At 42.0% G+C, this 19,000-nt stretch overlaps 1 protein-coding gene and 1 long non-coding RNA gene across 4 annotated transcripts in view; one reads left to right on the top strand and one right to left on the bottom strand.

Moving 5' to 3' along the window:
* Positions 1-8,397, bottom strand: part of LOC136442758 (pappalysin-1-like) — a 79,600-nt gene extending 71,203 nt beyond the window's left edge. For all 3 annotated transcript variants that reach the window (XM_066439701.1, XM_066439703.1, XM_066439704.1), the window contains exon 1: positions 8,290-8,397. The gene's annotated coding sequence lies outside the window, so the exon portion shown is untranslated. The remainder of the gene's footprint in view (positions 1-8,289) is intronic.
* Positions 7,233-9,110, top strand: LOC136442759 (uncharacterized). Its single transcript, XR_010757043.1, has 2 exons — positions 7,233-7,691; positions 8,310-9,110. It is a non-coding gene; the product is annotated as an uncharacterized lncRNA (long non-coding RNA).
* The last annotated feature ends 9,890 nt before the right edge of the window (positions 9,111-19,000 follow it).

The raw sequence follows: 19,000 nt of genomic DNA, 5'->3' as shown, positions 1-19,000 counted from the left end.
GGTGCAATATTTGAGATATATAAAGTCGTGGTCACATATATCGTAGGTACATCGTACGATGGGTTTTTTGAGTGCACCTAGGTCAATCGCAGGTCCATCGCAGGTAAATCGCACGTAATATTAGCCGTCGCCGAGCGTCCTACGTCGAAAAATACAGCTGAAATGATTTTGAACATGTTCAAAATTTCATCCATCGTCGTACGATTTTTTGCAGCCCACAATTAAGGTCCACGGTCCTTTTTCAACGGTTAACACAGGTTTTAGCCAATTCGATATCATCTTGCGTCTCCAACCGATATTTGATGATGTATGCGGTGGGAAGAAAACAATCAGTTCCCGTCTGTTGCTCCATTGATTTCCCTCAGCCTCATTGCTGGACCTGACCCACATATGGGGGGTCACCCCACAGCTTACCTGAGGCGACCTCGTGAGACTACAGACACATTGCCGTTGGCAGCAAGTAATTGGATTGCTTCGTCTCTCTGTCTAAATAGCTCTGTTGGCGTCATCGTAATGAAAGGAATAAGTAGAAATGCAGTTTCGCCCCTCCCTTATAGATCGAATCACGGGTAGCAGGAGTGACAAAGTGCTGTTTGTGATAACTGTTTCTCACCGTAGACAAACATGCTACTGCAAAAGAGCGGGGCTGTTTCAGTAACGCTGAACAGGTCATGAGAGACATGCTATGTGTAACCGCCAGTCGTGGTGTAATGCGCAGTGAACTCTTCATGACACTCAGAACCCTAGCCTGTGTTTACACAAGCTCTCGGCCGGAGGTTACTGACCATTTGGGGGATGGCGGTCACAGGACCGGCTGGCCACCAGGAGCGCGATTCGTCAGGCTATCAGAACCCCAAAGGCTGTACATAACGGCCTGAACTTGCGCCTTTGTATTCGTCATGTCGATATTGTAAACAATCCGGTAAGCTGCCAGTAAGCGCGGCAGCGGCACGCAAATGTGACCCCTAGATGCTAGACCCAGCGCGAGGTGATACCAATCTTGCTATACCAATCCCGTTGGCTGGAAGAGCAACGCCCCGCGCTCCAAAGTTGGCACCCTACCCTGAGCCTTCGCGCGAGAGATGATATAGATGTCGGGTTCCAATTCTGAGAGCGGAAATATAGGACCATATAGCCGTCCAACGGTGAGTCCAGCTCGACGCCCCTTCGCTCTTTCCTTGCTTGGCTTCAACGATCTAAAAATCGATTTAGTTCAGATTTGGCACTGTGGCAGTACTTGGGCCACAACCCCTCCAGATAGCTTTCTTTCCATTAAGGTTTTGGGGTCATTTCCCCAGATTAGGGCTCGCACAAACATTAAAAATTTGCATAGTGTAGGATATGATTATGAACCAAAACAACAGCGATCTATTGACCAACCTTCTCGCTATGCTATGATAGCTATAATACTTTTATTATGAGTCAAGTTCAAGTACTAAGGCAATCTCAAAAAGATGATTTCAAGCTTGTCAAAACACTGAATTCCAGCCCAATTTCGAAACGCTGTGACTGCCAAGATGGTGATTTTTACGTCTTTTATTGTTGTGTTCCTGTTGACATGCAGTAGGTATCAATCTATTTTATTGCGGCCACGTTTTGGACCTGTTGTTGACATCGATATCGATATCTTACGAACTCAGCCCAGTCCTAAGTTCCATCCATCAGGTAATATTCCAGAAGCACCGTCCCTGAGGCTTGGAAGGAGGCAAACATAGCCCCAGTATACAAGAAAGGTGATCGTTCTAAACCAGAAAATTACCGTCCAATCTCACATCCATTTGCTGCAAAATAATGGAACACATCATCGCCTGTACAATGATGTCCCACTTCCAAGCAAACAATATTTTGTACGATCTACAACACGGTTTCAGTCATGGCAAATCATGCAAGACCCAACTGCTCTCACTAACAGACGACCTGACCGCCAACAGGAACAATGGAATCCAGACAGACCTAATTTCTAAGGACTTTGCTTAGGCATTAGATAAAGTCCAACACCGTAGGCTGCTACACAAACTGCACTATCATGGAGTCAGAGAAAACAGCCCTGTCTGGATTCAGAACTTCCTGTTGGGTCGGTCTCAAACGGTTGTGCTAAATGGAGAGCGCTCTGACCCACTGCCAGTGACCTCGGGTGTCCCACAAGGCATAGTGCTGGGGCCCATCCTCTTCCTAGCCTATATAAATGACTAACCAGAGCATGCTGTAAGTGCAAAGGTGAGACTTTCGCCGATGATTGCATACTACAGATACCAATTCATGACGAAACCGACTGTGATGAACTACAAGAAGATAGTATAGATAGTATCTGTCCATGGGAGCACAAGTGGCTAATGGAGTCCTACCCGTCCAGATATGAAGTCATGACAATTCCATCGTGAAAAACACCAATCACTCACACGTATAGTCTCCACAACTAACCGCGAAATAAGGTCATCATATCCTCCAACTTGACCTGGGGCAGCCATGTTGATGGCATATATAAGGCCAACCAAACCCTTGGCATGCTTAGACGCTGCCTGCGGATCGCCAGCACTGTGGCAAAGGAGAGGGCCTACATGGCCCTGGTAAGACCACAGGTGGAATATGCTTGCAGTGTTTTGGATCCGCACACCCAGGATCAGGTAGGCAGGGTACAACGACTGGCGGCCCGGTATGTTACAAACAACTACCAACGCACTAGTTCTGTCACAGCCAAGATTGATACATCTGGGCTGGCAATTCCAACAAAACCGTAGGAGAAATGCCAAACTCACAACAATGTTTAAGATCATGCACAATCATATTTCTGTCCCTCATGCGCCCAGACTTGTCCCGGGGACTCGATGCTCCCACCGCACCAACGACGCTCTTAGGCTGCAGACCATCGCGAGTAAATCCAACTACTACAGGCTCTCGTTCTTCCCTCGGACCATCAAAGAGTGGAATGAACTTGAGCCAGTAGTGGCGGAGGCGGGGTTTCTCCCCCGGTTCAAAACTGAACTGGCGAGGGTCCTGAAGTTGCATTGAGTCGCCCCATCACGTCGTTGTATAAATGTAGATATTACTAACCCCACTAAATCCACTTGTCTTGTATTTTGCACACACAGAATCAGTTACCTATGGCAATTAATGTCCTTCCTCTTATTTCCCATTGTTTATTGGTATCAGTCACTTGTTTTGGTACTAACCTATGACCATGTGTGCGCAGACTGCCGTTAATCCGATTTATATTGGGCTTGGCAGTACAAGAGAAGAAGATATGTCAAAGAGGGAATAGCTGCCACAAACCCAACTCTATAACAGATTTAGCCATATGTTTTGTCTAGCAAATGCATGCTTGTCAAGTCTGAATCCTTATCGTGTCTTCCGGTGACTGTTTCGAAACGTAATTTAGATTTACCACTCTGGTTTTGACATCGTTCCAGATTCTGTCCTTGGTTTAAAATATTTTTTCTGCGTGTGGTATATGGCTTGGACATGTTTGTGATGTCATGAATGGGGTTAGTGCCCTTTAACTATTCAGTTTGCATAGGTAATTGAAGCAGCGTGTGAACAATCTTTATCAGTTCGAACTTGACGTCGTCATAACCCGTTCGCAGAAGAAGGACATCAAATTTTAAACTTGTAAGGACCAGCATTAAGACATCTAAAAGAAATTGTAACAGCCATAGACTGCTTTAGAAAACAACAATATTACTGTAGATCTGAGGTCTTATATGGACCATATGTAAACATAAGGCTGACACATCTGGCTGACACATGTGTCGTTCTAGGGTGAATGCCCCCAAGGGAATGCATGACCCACTTTCTATCTTTTGTACTGCTGACAAACATTCCAAATATTCCTATGGAGAAAAAAATTCCTGGGCACACATTCCTGTACAATTCCTAGAATTCTTGCAAACTGCACACAATACTATACTATTAGGCTCGCCCCTGAGGCGTCGGCAAAAATGCATTTTATTTGTCAGTGCCGGAGATTTACAGAATACAGCAAGCTCCTTAAAGCAGTGTCACAATTTTCTCATTTTTTTTCTGCTAAAACTAACCGATTGTAATCTGCTTAATACTCAAAATATAAGCCGCTTGATTCTTCACCGCCATCAAAGAAGAAGTCAAACCCTAGTCAAAGTAGAGTAGTCAGCGAGTTTATCAGATTTTCATTTTAATCTACTGTATATTTATCATGTATCCTGCATCTATGCATTTGCACTTAGCACTCGGACATGAAAATATTGTTTTATAAGACCCCGTTCACACTCATTTTTTTCAATCGCGATTGAAGTATAATCGCGATTGAATCGATCCGATCGCGATTGATTTTTTCAGTGTGAACGCTCCCAATCGCGATTGGAACGATCCAAAACGATCCAATCGTGATTGGATTGTAACTACCTCCGGAGGTAGTTTGATTGGATTAATCGCGATCGGATCCAATCCAATCCTATCAAATTTTGAGTGTGAACACAACTACGATTCATTCCATCGCGATCGGCGGAGATTTTGGCTGGTTCCGGGGGAGGGAGGTCGTACATGCGGGTACGTGGGGTCATAGTTCGCATCGCGCGGGAAAACAAACCCAATCCGCACGTCAGATCGCTCTTTTACAACAACAACAACTTTTCATCGTCAACAATGCCCAAGAAGAAGAATAAAACTCCGTCAGCAACTTCAGCTGGTGGCAGATGGCGCGATGAGGAGACCAGGGTCCTCATCGCAATCTGGGGGAGAGAGGAGGTGCAGGCCAAACTGGGGAAATGTCACCGAAAGAGGGACATTTACTGCACCAAGTGACAATGTCTAGCGGAAAAATAGACACAAAACAAGGACAACAAGGACAACAACAACATTTACCAGATGATCGCCGATAGCATGCTTCAATCGTGCTTCAATCGCGATCGGATCACGGCGTACTTTAATCCACTTGGCGAAAAGCAGTGTGAACGCAAAAGTTTCTTTGCGTTCAATCGCGATCGGATCGAACAATCGCGATTATACTTCAATCGCGATTGAAAAAAATGAGTGTGAACGCAGATAGATTTTGTGCGTACGAAGTCTCTGCTCTCGGTGGAGGTATTGGTGTAGAAATGCAATAAACATCTGCCTCCATGTTTGCAGTTATGCCCACCGCACAAATAACAGTTCGGAGACCTCATACCTCCATTAGATATTTGAGCCTTTGTAGATTTATTGGTTTGTCTGTCCTCTTTGATGATACAAACAAGGTTGTTTAGCATGATCTAATGATGGCCTTTTGTACCAAAATTACGTAAAATCGTTTCGTGCTACAGTGTATATGTAATTTTGTGATTGGTACTGGACATGTCGGTATGATTTTGCCATAGTTGATTTCAGGTTGCTTCAAAGCTGAAACTTCGAACTTCCCGATCACTGTTTCTGCTGGAACTAGACTTGCTCATCAACGTTGGACTGGAGGTCGTGCGCTCTAATTACTCAAACCCCACTAAACAAACATCGTAATCAGCACTAATTACAAACATGGCGGCGGAGCAGGTCGATGGTATCAGCAAGCATTTCGACTGCTTTGTTGTTGCCGATGGCCATGCATGCATTATTCTATGTCAAAATATGATACCCTGCGATGTTTACTTATCAAAGCTTTCTGTATTTCCCGATAGATTTTACACTACTTTATTTGTTTGAACCTTCATTTATTCACGAGAAGCTCAAATTGGCAGGCAGGCCGCTTTTCATTGAGGTCATGAGGCTAAGGGTCAGATAAAATATAACATACATATGATACAGATTGCATCATTTACGTCCTAATAACCCTACTTTAACATATAACATATACATGGTACAAAACATGCAGTAGAGCAATAGTTCATGGTCCGTATCCGTTCGTTTTTGTCATTTCTGTTACTTCAAGAGTCTTTTAAAAGGAAGTCAGGTTCTGAGCCGTTCATACATGTCTTGCTGAAAGCTATATTATCCCGTGTATTTTGATGTATTTTGGTAAATAGGAGGACCGTCTCTTCACTGATTTGAACTAACATCTCCTTGGCGATTGGCACTGAGGAGTCCACTCGAAAAGCATTATCACTAATATCGGACATAGTCTTATTCTTCTTCGGGTTTCGAGGTAGCCAAGATCGAACTGTCGATGAGTAACAAAGTATGTGAATGACTACTTAACTCCACATAGTGACATATGCTAGACTGAGCCATCTGCGCGTAACCTCTAGACAATGCCTACATCAAAAGGTGTCCATCCTTTCCGGGGCAATTGTGCGGATTTCCAAGCACGTTTCTTACGACACATATGTTGGTGTACAAGCATATGGAACTTCCTCTTATTTCTAGCTTCTGTATCAAAGTTAAACTACAATTTCCAACACAAGTATTTGGACTTACCCAAATTTTCGACTGATCAACTCCTGTCCTTATCAAGGAATGAACAACCCACTGTCTCTGTGACGTCACGTTATGCAGATAGGACACGTGACTCAGTGAGCACTGGCTCATATGTTGCAGGAAGTCTGTGACGCCCTCCGTCTCTGTTAAGGGATGGTTTCTAGCTTTCATTCACATTGACAAAAGCGATCCCTCAAAAGATCTATACAGGAGTGGGAAGGGTTTATCAAGTTTATCTTTATGCCCTATTTCAAGCTTACAGATTTCTGTACAATGTTAAAGAAAATACCACGCATCGCCTTTTAAAAATCCACCTGTTCCTTTGCCACGCCACCGTGCATAGGAGCATCCCGAACCCGGGTGTGAACCGTGATTCCAAAACAAGTCGTTGGATTAGCCTCCTTAGTCCTTCGCATATCTTTACTTATCCAATCCCTCCCGGCATTAAGAAATCAGGAATCGCGAATCAGCTCCTAGCTCTACGAAGGATCAAGTTCTCGGCCTTTCCGACTGTGTAAGAAAGAACCACTTACGCTTTGCAAAAAGTCGTGGTGGAATATAAACCAAAGCAAGGCATTTGTCTACTGACAACATGAAGCCGAATAAGTATGTAGAAGCGTATTTCTAATGCCGGGGAGAAGACGCTGACCAGGACAGGGGACTTTGGCTATTTGTTAGCCACAACAACGAGCCTGCCCCACAAACAATTCGACACCTTGTCAGTGGAACGCTGAAATCTATACCCTGCTCGTTCGTCTAAGTTTCACATGCACGTAAAAAAAAAACGATTAAAAATGGACCGAAGACATCCGACATTCATTTCAAACTCTTTTACCCCGAGTCACATAAACCCCAGAGTGCAAATTGAGATATCGCCACCCTTTTGAAAACATTGCTAATTTCGTTGGCATCAAGGGAAACCGCGGCATTATGTTCTAACCCGATTTTACATTTGTCTGGTGGACTATTTACTTTTGGTGAACTCAAAGCAAACAGCGGCTTTCGTTAGTTTTTGCTGTTCATGCGAATATTCCAGACAAATCAGTTTCCATTAGCGCAAATCAATGTTAGTCGTTACAGGTTCAACTGGTACAGGTTCAACTGTCTGATAGGTTGTTGGCGCGGTCTTGATATAAAAAGGACTGCCTGCTGCACACAACCACCGTTAGGGTGTGATATGCTCAGTTGTTGACTTGTGGCTAAATAGTCCCGACAGGACCCAGTCTCACTCATCTGTACAGTTACGCGGCTGGGCGTCAGACTGCCGGCACGGCGACGCTAGCGGTATTTGTTGTTTGCCATCATGCCAGTTTGCAATCATCTTTCCACTTCAGGTAACTATTATGGAAATCCGTGTAACCAAAACAGTTTTAGTTCGTGAATTTTACAGTATTTCAGATCGCATTTTGCATATAGCCGGATAGGAAACCGAGTTTCAGTAGTATATGCAGTCGATTTCCCTTTAAAACCTTTTGGAAATGACGATGGACGACTGGTGACTAGACGGCAACCTTCATATAAGACAAGACATTAGGGAAATCCACCCCCACCACAGAGCTGCATTTCTGTGCGCCGACAAAATCTTGTTTTCGACTAGTTCAGCCGTCGCAACGCTTACTTAGACGACCGTAATTAGATTTGTATCGTCAACATGGCGACCTTGCAACAACGCGAGCGATCTTGGAGGCCTGAATTCTTGAACAATTTCGGAAAAGTTGTAAAATTATGATTCATTAACTTAAACAACTTCTCACTTGCAAGGAAAGCAACTGATAAAATCTTCCTGACGCGTCGTTAACATAACAGTTATGTAAAATACATGCTGGCTGAAAAGCCCTTCTGACTTATCAATATTGACTTTTTTTGATCGTCGTGAGATCAGATTAAGATCAATGAGCTCGAGTAGTTAAACAATTTGTCACTAAAACATACCTGGTAATTCTTCGTCCCAGTTACAGGCTACATGTAGGTCTCATCCTCTTCGCTGAAAGGTCCCGCCGCCAACGTGCCAGTGGCAACTAGCAAGCCAGTCCTGACGAGGCTGTACACTGATACATATATCCCGTCCTGTGGCATTGATGAATAGGCAGGCCGCACAACACGCTTTCTTCTCCATTTTAATGACTTCTGCCGCGCTGAGGCTCATCATGGCACGGATGAGCAAGCAAGCCTTGCGCTGGTCGGCTGGTGGCGTATCGAGGTGACGTCAGAATATATAATATTATTCGATTACTCGCTGGAGGTTTCAGCTGTGGGAATGTAGAGATCTGATAAATAACGGACCACTATGTCTTCCTTCCTTTTTCTTGATCAGAACATCTTTGTTATTATTTCGCGAAACGGATGTATTGGTGTGTATGTGTGCTTGTGTTTCCACATACTTTTGGCCGGCACAACTCAAGAAGACGGCGATGGTATCTGATATGTTGGAAGGTCTATGTGGGAAAATGGTTTTGCTGAAAACCTCGGAGGAGGATAACTCATGCAATGATGAATGAGTTTACTGATTTTGGACATGCTTTGGCAGAGATATACAGATGCAAACTATGCAAAGTAGAACTTAATTTGCATATTCAAGGAGGCAGTTTCATTCATTTTATTACCCATACATGACTATATTGTAACCCATATACTGGTTTCGATTATATTTTGTACTTAGAATTGTAGGATAGATTAGCCTTATAGTATTGTTGATTTAATGCCATACATTGTACCATGTACGATTGTTGAGCAATAAAGTTCATTAAGTTTCATAGTTTTTCATGACATGACTTTGATACATGGGTCATGTGTACTTTAGGGCGGGCGAAACATGAATAGATTTCAATTATGCAAATAAGAACCCAATTTGCATGATTAACGGGACAAAGCTATGATTGCTTAGTGGTAAATGATAGAAATTTCATGCTTGCTGAATGAGTGATACATGTACCACTATTTCTAATTTCACCTCTCACTTCTTGAAGTTGTCAGATATAGGGCAACATGCAGCAACACAGCTGACAGACGAATCAGAGAGACCTCAACGATAGTTCGTCAACTTGCTTCACCTTACTTAAACTTTAACGTCACATCCTATTTGCCTGCATGCATGCGGCAGATACAAAAGTAACTAAAAAGGCAACATTTGAGAAGTAATTCCGGATATTGCACCCCGCCCATGCGACAAGCAAGAAAGGACTGTTCCCGAATGGCCCTGTTGCGGAAATAGAAATTTCTAAAATCAGTTCTTCCAAAAAAACGGCTATTCCGAAATCACCCAGAACAAAAGGACACTTTTCAAAATTGGAGCCTTATGCATATTGAATGGAATATTTCAATGTTTCCCAGTGCAAATATGCACTATTCAGAAATAACCCACCACCACCGGGTCTTCTTCTCGTGCTCGGAAGCTCCAATATTTCTACATTCTCAATGTACGTATAACGTTATACCAAATAAAAGGTCAATTAGCTTTAATATCTGGGCAAAGGAGCCCAACATATACAATTTGGGGATGGAAATAGGCAATATCCCCCGAAGAAATCCAAAACTACTTCTAATGGGGTGCATGCCTATCATATGCAGCCATGATAAGTACTAGTCTTATCAAACCGACGAAAATTAATGGATATGATCTCATGTAAATCAAGTAAACCCTTGCCAAAGGCAAACATAGACATGTTCAATCTACTTATGTCATGTCCTGACACCATACCTACAGACTTAGGCCAATACATATGTAGCGCTTTACAAAAGAGAATGTATTTTAACAGACCGAAACGTTTAACATATATTATATTATTACGCCATTTACGTTCATATATTCTTGTGATTATAGTTTTCAGAATAGAATAGACTAGTTTAGTACCCATTGTATTGTTTGCATTGTCATTCTTGCCATACATTGTGCTATGTACAATTGTCGGGCAATAAAGTTCATTCATTCATTCAACCGAAATGTAAAAACGAAAAGAAGAGGCGTCGTGTGTCGTCGTGTGGCTAGAACATTCGGCTGTCAAACAGGGGACCCGAGTTTGAGCCCGGCTTGCCCCCAGACATGTCTGGACATGCGCCACGACGTTGTGCCCTTGGGAAAGGCTTTTAACACAAAATTTCCTCACTTCAGGTAAATGAGTACCTAGCTTCGGTTAGGGACGTCCCTTGGATGGATAGGACGTTAAATGGAGGTCCCTTGTTTGGGGAGAGCCACACCACACCTTTCGAAAAGAGTAGGGGCATGCCCCGGTGTGCAATGATCCAAACATTACAGCCTGATTTGACCCGATAACATGTCAGTAATTGCCGATTTCTCGGCAGATGGACATACGTGGTCAGGTAGGAGAAGAGGCCTATCTCCAATGGACCCCATATCTAATCATATGATGGGGCAGCATAGTCTGGGTACCATACTCCGTACTGACAGTTAGTAACAGTACCAAAACGTACATTTACCTATAGTTTTTAAGGCGCAATCTATGTAAACGGCAGAACAATTCAGGGCTAGTATTGAACTCTGACACTCTGTACCACACAGTGTCTGGTTGTGACGAATAAACCATTATCATTATCTCCATAACTATCTCCATAAAAATGGATTATCTCCATAGAAATGGAGATATTGTTTTTGGCGTGTCTGTGTGTCTGCTTGTGTTTCCGAAAGGATTATGATAATGACAATAATGACAATGACAATAAACTTCATTGCATATTCATGCCCAACATGGGCTAAATGCATTAGGTAACATAAGGTGAAAGAAAGGGAACATTATGATATATGATATTTGGTGTGTGGGTAGGTGTTGGGAAGACAAAAGGTCTAGGTCAAATTTGGGCTCCCTGGCATGTGACCTTGGTACTGCAACAGGACTTCCGTTTTTGTGTGTATCTTTTGACCTGGACGTGCTGTGATCTTGATTTTTTGGCGGCAGATAGTTTGTAATGTAAGGACGAAGTGTTGTAGTTTTTGGCCCCCCTAGCTCTGAAACTGCAAGGGGCGTTTTTGTCAAAATCGCCCAAGGAGAATAACTGAATAAAGGAACGCCGGATTTCTATCATATTTAGTATGCATGTAGCTTAGATAGAGATGTACACTAAATGCAAATCATGCAAATTTGAACTTTGCCAGTCCATTATTGGACTCAAATACATGTGAATAGTAAGACGTTTCGAGTCTTCTGGGTGGTGGTGAGGTCGAGGAAGAGGGAGAACTTCATGAATTCGTTGAATTCAGTTTTTGTCATTTGGCATAAATGAAATAAACATTTTCCTCATCAATAATGCAAATCAAATGTGAATTTGCATAATCAACACACCATCGCGTTGAAAGATGATGAAAATTTGTTCATCATTTCTGGACATATCCAACACGGAGGCAGACATTGCAGCAAGACCGCTTATCAAACAAGAATTCGGAGACCTCATTTGTCCATGAATTGTTTTGGTTATGCAAATGACTTCCATATTTGCATAATCTATGCTTGGTCATGTAAACCTTTGACTAACTTACATAGGTCACAATGTTAACATTCCAATCATTTACCACTTTGAAGAATTATGGCACTTTTGTATTAATTATGCAAATTACGCATTAATTTGCATAAAGAGTATCCGCCTATGCTCCATCTGCCCTTAACTACACATGACTTCCATATTTGCATAATCTATGCTTGGTCATGTACTCCTTTGTTGTATCCTATTGTTTGTTGTTTGCATGTATAGTTGTAGAAGACCTTACGAAAGTCGCTATACTTTTGTTGTGTCAATACAGATTTCATATATATTACATACGTTAAGTCCAATAATGAAAAACACTGCAAATCAAGATTTTCCTAATCAATTGTGGAAATCAAATTTGCATAATTTTACATCATTATGTACATCTCTGTCTAAGCAACCTGGATACTAAATATCATGGAAATCTGCTGCTCCTTTGTCAGGTTATTCTCCTTGGACGATTTTGATGAAAATGCCCCTGTAGTCCCAGAGCAAGCTGCTAGGGGTCCCAAATCTACACCACTTCTTCATTACATTACAAGCTATCTGCCACCGACCATAGCACGTCCAGGTCAAAAGATACAAAAAAATGGGAGTTCTGTTGCAGTACCAAGGTCACATACCAGGGGGCCCAAAATCGACCTTGACTTTCGGCTTCCCAACACCTGCCCACATACTTAATATCATTGTAATCCATCAAAAGGTTCTTGAGTTATGCTGATTACAGTAGTCCGGAAATACAAACACACACACACACACACACACACACACACACACACACACACACACACACACACACACACACACACACACACACACACACACACACACACACACACACACGCGCGCGCGCGCGCGCGCGCGCGCGCAGACAGACAGACAGACACACACACACAGACACACACACACACAGACACACGCACACACACACACACACACACACACACACACATACACACACACACACACACACACACGCACACACACACACACACACACACACACACACACACATACAGACACCCCCAAAATTTATATCTGCATTTTTTATGGAGATACTGAGCAAATACGGTCTGAACTTGTCTGCATCAAACTGAGTCAGCGCTTATTGGTCGTCGATCACGTGACTGGCGCAATCCATTGGTACTTTGTCTGCTGGCCTCCTAAAACTTTGAAATACTCAAATCAGTTGAGAGATCGATTTAAACCATAAAGATAGATAGATACATATCACTCACAGAAGGTACCGTTATATGGTTTCGGAACTCTAGTTAACGCTTCTGTGTCGAATTTTACCACGCATAATCGCTAATGATGGCTAAGTGGAGGCTACAGGCCAGGTTGCCATCAACAGTTTTCCCAGGAATCAGCGACCCAAACCCCCATCCATACCCTAGGGGATCCTAGGGATCCAGCATAAAGACTGGTCTTCTACACACACGCACGCACGCACGCACGCACGCACGCACGCACGCACGCACGCACACACACACACAAACACACACAAACACACACACACACACACACATGGGGGCAGATCTTGATGAGACCTGGAAATGATTACGGTACTGCAGCGGAACTTCCTGTTTTGATATCTCGTGTTCTCGACATGCTATGAGCCTGAGTTTTGAGTGGTAGATAGCTCTTTGGACAGAGAGTAAGTGGTATGAGTTTGGGACTCCTAGCGGCAGAAGTAGGTTTTGCTTCAGACTTTGAAAGGGAATCAAGAAGGGCTGGATGGATGGTCATGATTATTGGTATGTAGGATCATGTAGATAGCTTGAGTGATGATTTACATACATGTAATTAGATTCCTATTATGTGAATCAGTATCTAATTTGCATAATCAATGAGGAAAGTTCATACATCCGCCGAATTTCATGATAGGACTCTCAAACATGTGACAAATGTAACTGAGGAAGAGAGAAGTATTGATAGATATCAACTATGCATATAGGCTACAAAACCTTCAGCAAGTTGAAGTTGGTAGCCTATAAAAATGAAAGAAAGAATATGCAAATGAAGACAGTATTTGCATAATCAATGAGGAAATACTATAACTCAAGATGGGGTTCACGAATCATCATAATTTTTGGTCTGTAGATAGCTTAAGTGATGCTCTACTAATGAGGCAATTTCAAAAATCCGCTGCGTTCCGTTATATGACTATTCAAATATGTTACATGTGACATTTTCAACTGAGGAAGAGAAGAATGTTGATTGCTTGAAAATATGCAAATGAAGACCTAGTTTGCATAATCAATGAGAAACTATTATAATTCCATACTGGTAAATGACAGCATTTTCATACCGAGTACTTGTTTTATTTGGAAGTTATGTGAACGTGAACATCATTGAATTAAGTTATGCTAAAAAGGAAGATGATCAACTGGTATGATTTATAATTGATGAGAAAAACTCATAATACGTCAGTCATAAAGGTTAAAATCATTTGGTGATGGAGGTCGTGGAACTCCAATTACAAAATAAGACGTTGCGAAACACTGAAAACAAATTATTATTTCCGTGTGAGAGCTTTGGTGGTAATCTCCAAGCAGATCTGCACCGGTGCAAAAATCGTATAAGCTAGCCAGAGAAGTTCCGGTGCCTGTATAATCTCTGGCTAGCTTATACGATTTTTGCACCGGTGTAGATCTGCAGCTGCTTGGAGATTAAGCCCCTGTCACACTTCTGCGTTCAAGCAATTCAGTGTGAGTTCCGTATGGAATTTCGACATACGCAGTTGTACGCTCAAAATATCAAATTTCTTGAGTTATGCGCGGCGCACATAAAGCATATGAGTAACTAATCCAGCGTATGAGACATGTATGATTTGCATATGAAGTGCGCAATACTGTTATCCTTGCAGCGAATAGCTGCGTATCAGGTGCGTATGCTGAGCGTATTCCGGACGCACACAACGTCTGCCGACCGCATGCCTGACGTACTTCCGAATAATGCTAAGCGAATTATGAGCGTGTTTGGCTGCATTGATATTAGTTTTTACTTTAACTGTTATGGGAAGACGCCTTCACAACTGACGACAAGTAGGACCTTTTGTATTATGTGTAACAAGGTCACCAATTTTACTTTTGGAACACTCCATGACATTTAGAGCCATTATTATCTCCCTGAAAAAAGGCTTTTTCATGGAGATACTGTTTTGCTTGCGTTTGGTGTTTGTGTGTATGTATGTGTCACCGGACGCTTAAAGTCACCATAACTGTAGCACCTGTTCATGGATTGTAATGATTTTTGGTATGTGGGTGGGTGTTAGGAGGAGAAAGGTCAAGGTCGATTTTGGGCCCCCTGGCATGTGTGACTGGAACTGCAATGGCGTATTTGTTAAAATCTTCAATGTAGAAGAACTGAAGAGTGGATCGACAGATCGTCATGTTCTTTGGTACACAGGTAGGTTAGACCAAGTTGTACACACTTAAGTGCAAACTATGCAAATGAGACCGAATTTGCATAAGTAAGGAGGTAAATCGTTTGCATGGGTGTCGTCGGATGCTTAAAGTCAGCATAACTGTAGAACGTGTAGATGGATTGTAATGATATTTGGTATGTGGGTATGCGCTGGGAGGAGAATGGTCAAGGTGATTTTGGGCCCCCTGGTTTGTGTCCCTGGAACTGCAATGGCCTATTTGTAAAAATGTTCTAAAGGGGTATAACTGAAGAGAGGAACAACAGATTTTCATGTTATTTGGTACGCAGGTAGGTTGGACAGAGATGTACACACTGAAGTGCAAATCATGCAAAGTTAGTGTGTTTGCGTGTGTGTGCGCGTGTGTGTATGTTTGTGTCACCGTGTGTGTATGTATGTGTCACCGGACGCTTAAAATCAGCATAACTGAAGAACGTGTGGATGGATTGAAATGATATTTGGTATGTGGGTAGGTGCTGGGAGGAGAAAGGTCAAGGTCGATTTTGGGCCCCCTGGTATGTGTCACTGGAACTGCAATGGCGTGTTTGTAAATATTTTGCAAGGAGAATAACTGAAGAAAGGAGCGACAGATTTTCATGTTATTTGATATGCAGGTAGGTTGGACAGAGATGTACAAACTGAAGTGCTAATTATGCAAATTCAGTATATTTGCATAAGTAATGAGGAATATCTACTCTATTGTGGGCTTTGAGGTCGCACCATCTGTTGGTCTCTTATCTAGGTCAGTAGCTATTTATAGCCACTTCTCCCCTTGCCCGGCCAGTGTGGGTCATACCATTGAGCGATATAGAATGGGGGGAACTGGTTTAATAAAAAAAACAAAGTTTCATGGAGATTTTGGGTCCTAAGACTCTTGTTTACCCTGTGAATTTGGTTGCGTTGATATCAGCAGTTACGAAAACTGTTACGAAGACGCCTCCACAAGTAACGAAAATTAGAACTTTTATGTGTATGTAACAGGGACACATTTGTGTGGGGCATTTTTTTAAATCTAAATCAAAAGTTATGTACACTTTGCTGGTTGTGTTTGTTTCCGACCAATGATCTACCAAATCTGCAATGTTCGTCGACTACGCCATATGTACGCTATCCGTACGAAAGAACCGAATTATTTAAACAAGTTACCACGAAATGCCCCTACTTTTACACATTCACGGATGAACAAAAAGCTACCTTTCTCTTGAAATCACAGAACCCACAAAAACTAGAAAAAGTGGGACTCTTCGTCTTCCACTGCTTCCGAAAAAGATTTCAAACCCAGCTAGTTTTATATAGCCAACAATTATATTTAGTACTAGTAGCCTATTGTTACAACAAAGTCAGACACAGTTTACTGACGCATGTATGTTTTTACCTTCGCCGAGAAGGTTATGCAGAGGATAGCGTTTGTATGTATGTATGTATGTATGTATGTATGTTTGTAAAGACCAGCATAACTCGAGAAGGCTTGGATGGATTGTCTTGATATTTGGTAGGTGGGTAGGTCTTGATGAGACTAGGAAATGATTAGATTTTGGGTCCCCTAGCAGCTTCTTACGGTACTGCAGCGGAACTTCCTGTTTCGATATCTTGTGTTCTGGACAAGCTATGAAACATATTTTTGAGTGGTAGATAGCTCTTTGGACAGAGAGTAAGTGGTATAGGTTTTGGCCCCCTAGCGGCTTTTTTGGAACTGCAGGATCAAGTTTTGGTTCAGACTTTGAAAGGGAATAACTCAAGAAGGGCTTGATGGATGGTCATGATTTTTGGTAAGTAGATAGCTTGAGTGATGATGTACATGATTAGATACTTATTATGCAAATCGGCATCTAATTTGCATAATTAATGAGGAAAGTTTATACATCCGCCAAATTCCACGATAGGACTCTCAAACATGTGCCATATGTAACTGAAGAAGAGAGAAATATTAATAGATATCAATTATGCAAATGAAGACCTCATTTTCATAATTAATGAGAAAATACTATAACTCAAGATGGGCTTGATGGATGGTAATCATTTTTGGTGTGTAGATAGCTTACGTGATGCTTTGTATGATAGGACGATAATTATGCAAATCAGATTCTAATTTGCATATTAATTAATGACACAATTTTACAAACCCGCTGTGTTCCATGATATGACTATTGACATATGTGACATTTGTTACTGAGGAATTTTGATAGATAAAAAATATGCAAATGTAGGCCTAATTTGCATAATTAGTGAGAAACTACTATAATTCCATACAGGTAAAGGATGGCAATTTCATACTTGGGTCATTTGGAAGTTATGTGAATGTGAACATCGTTGAATCAAATTATGCTAATAAGGACCACATTTGCATAATTCATGATAAATGTTACTTTGTTAGCATAACCTTCTTTGTTAAGCTCATACTTTTCTCAACTGGTATGATTTATAATTGATGACAAACACCCCTGATACGTCAGTCATAAAGGTTAAAGACCCCAGTAAAACTATATAAATACGGGATAATGTAAACTATAGCCTTCAGTATGCGCCTGGCAGCCGTACAGTGCACATCAGTGGAGGCCTGGCTGAGAAAGTTTACCATGTACAAGTTACTCTTCAAGTCATGTTTGAATTCTATAGATAACATATAAGAATTTGAAGTATGGCTACACGTAAAGAAGTTAGCTTGAAGGACAGTTAGCCAAGAAATAAAGTAATGACAACACTGGCTTGCAATTTAGTTTGAGACATTGGCTAGCAGTTATATGTACTGTTCTACAGAGCCCTATTCTATGCTGGTTACAACAACAAGAAGACGCAAAAAATCCCAAGTCATATTTCTAGACACACGACCTAGGCTAATGTTGGGAAGACATTGGAAATTTATATCCATTTAGACACTCTAACACAACGTTGACAGGGTCGATTTGAAAGTTTGAAAATTTGAACAAGGTTGGCTTCCCCCAAACTGAAAGTTGTAGATAGCATTGTCTTGATTATCCAAGGGATCTTATCTGATTGAAACTTCCTTGGATTATGTGACTTTTTGATAGATATCTGGGCCATTCTGCATGGTTTGATACTGTTCATAGAAAAACCAGTACAGAAAAAAGTTTGAATTCTCTGACAGTTATTATGGTAATCTGTCCCTGCTATTGTCCCAGGCTGGCAGACATCTAATCCTTTTATGAATTTATGTGGTTATGGGGGATTAATCCAGCCCTCAACCTGCTGGGCAGCTAACAGTAGGAGCACTCCCTTTACGACTTCCCCAGGGCAAGGTTTTGGTTCCTTTAAAATCATTTGGCGAAGGTATGAGGTCGTGGAACTCTAGTTCCCTATGTTTTTACCATGTATTTGCAATTAGCCCACGGGCATGAACTTGCAATAAACTTCTCTTGTTATCTGTGCGTTTGTCATACGTCACTGATACATACAATCCGCTGCCCGATCGCAGGACGAACGGCACTAATTCGTGACGTATATTCTTATTCGCTATACGTTCGATCATCATGCGTTGTATCTGCGCTGCAAGTACGCTATGTGTACGCTGCTCGGACCTCGTACCGCAAGAGAAGCGTATTACAGCGTATGAAGCGCGAACACAAAGCGCGCTCGTACCGCACTCGACCGATGTCGGACGTATGCACTGCGTATTTATAACGTATGAGCTGCGTAACAACGTTCGCACGAAAGTACGGTAGTTTCAAAAATATCAGACGTACTGGGCCGTACCTTGCGTGTGCCTGCGTACCTAAAGCTTTC

The sequence above is a fragment of the Branchiostoma lanceolatum genome, chromosome 9 (assembly GCF_035083965.1).
Source record: "Branchiostoma lanceolatum isolate klBraLanc5 chromosome 9, klBraLanc5.hap2, whole genome shotgun sequence".
NCBI lineage: Eukaryota > Metazoa > Chordata > Leptocardii > Amphioxiformes > Branchiostomatidae > Branchiostoma > Branchiostoma lanceolatum.
Note: the sequence above shows the minus strand (reverse complement) of the source record. Positions and strands in the feature narration are given on the sequence as shown.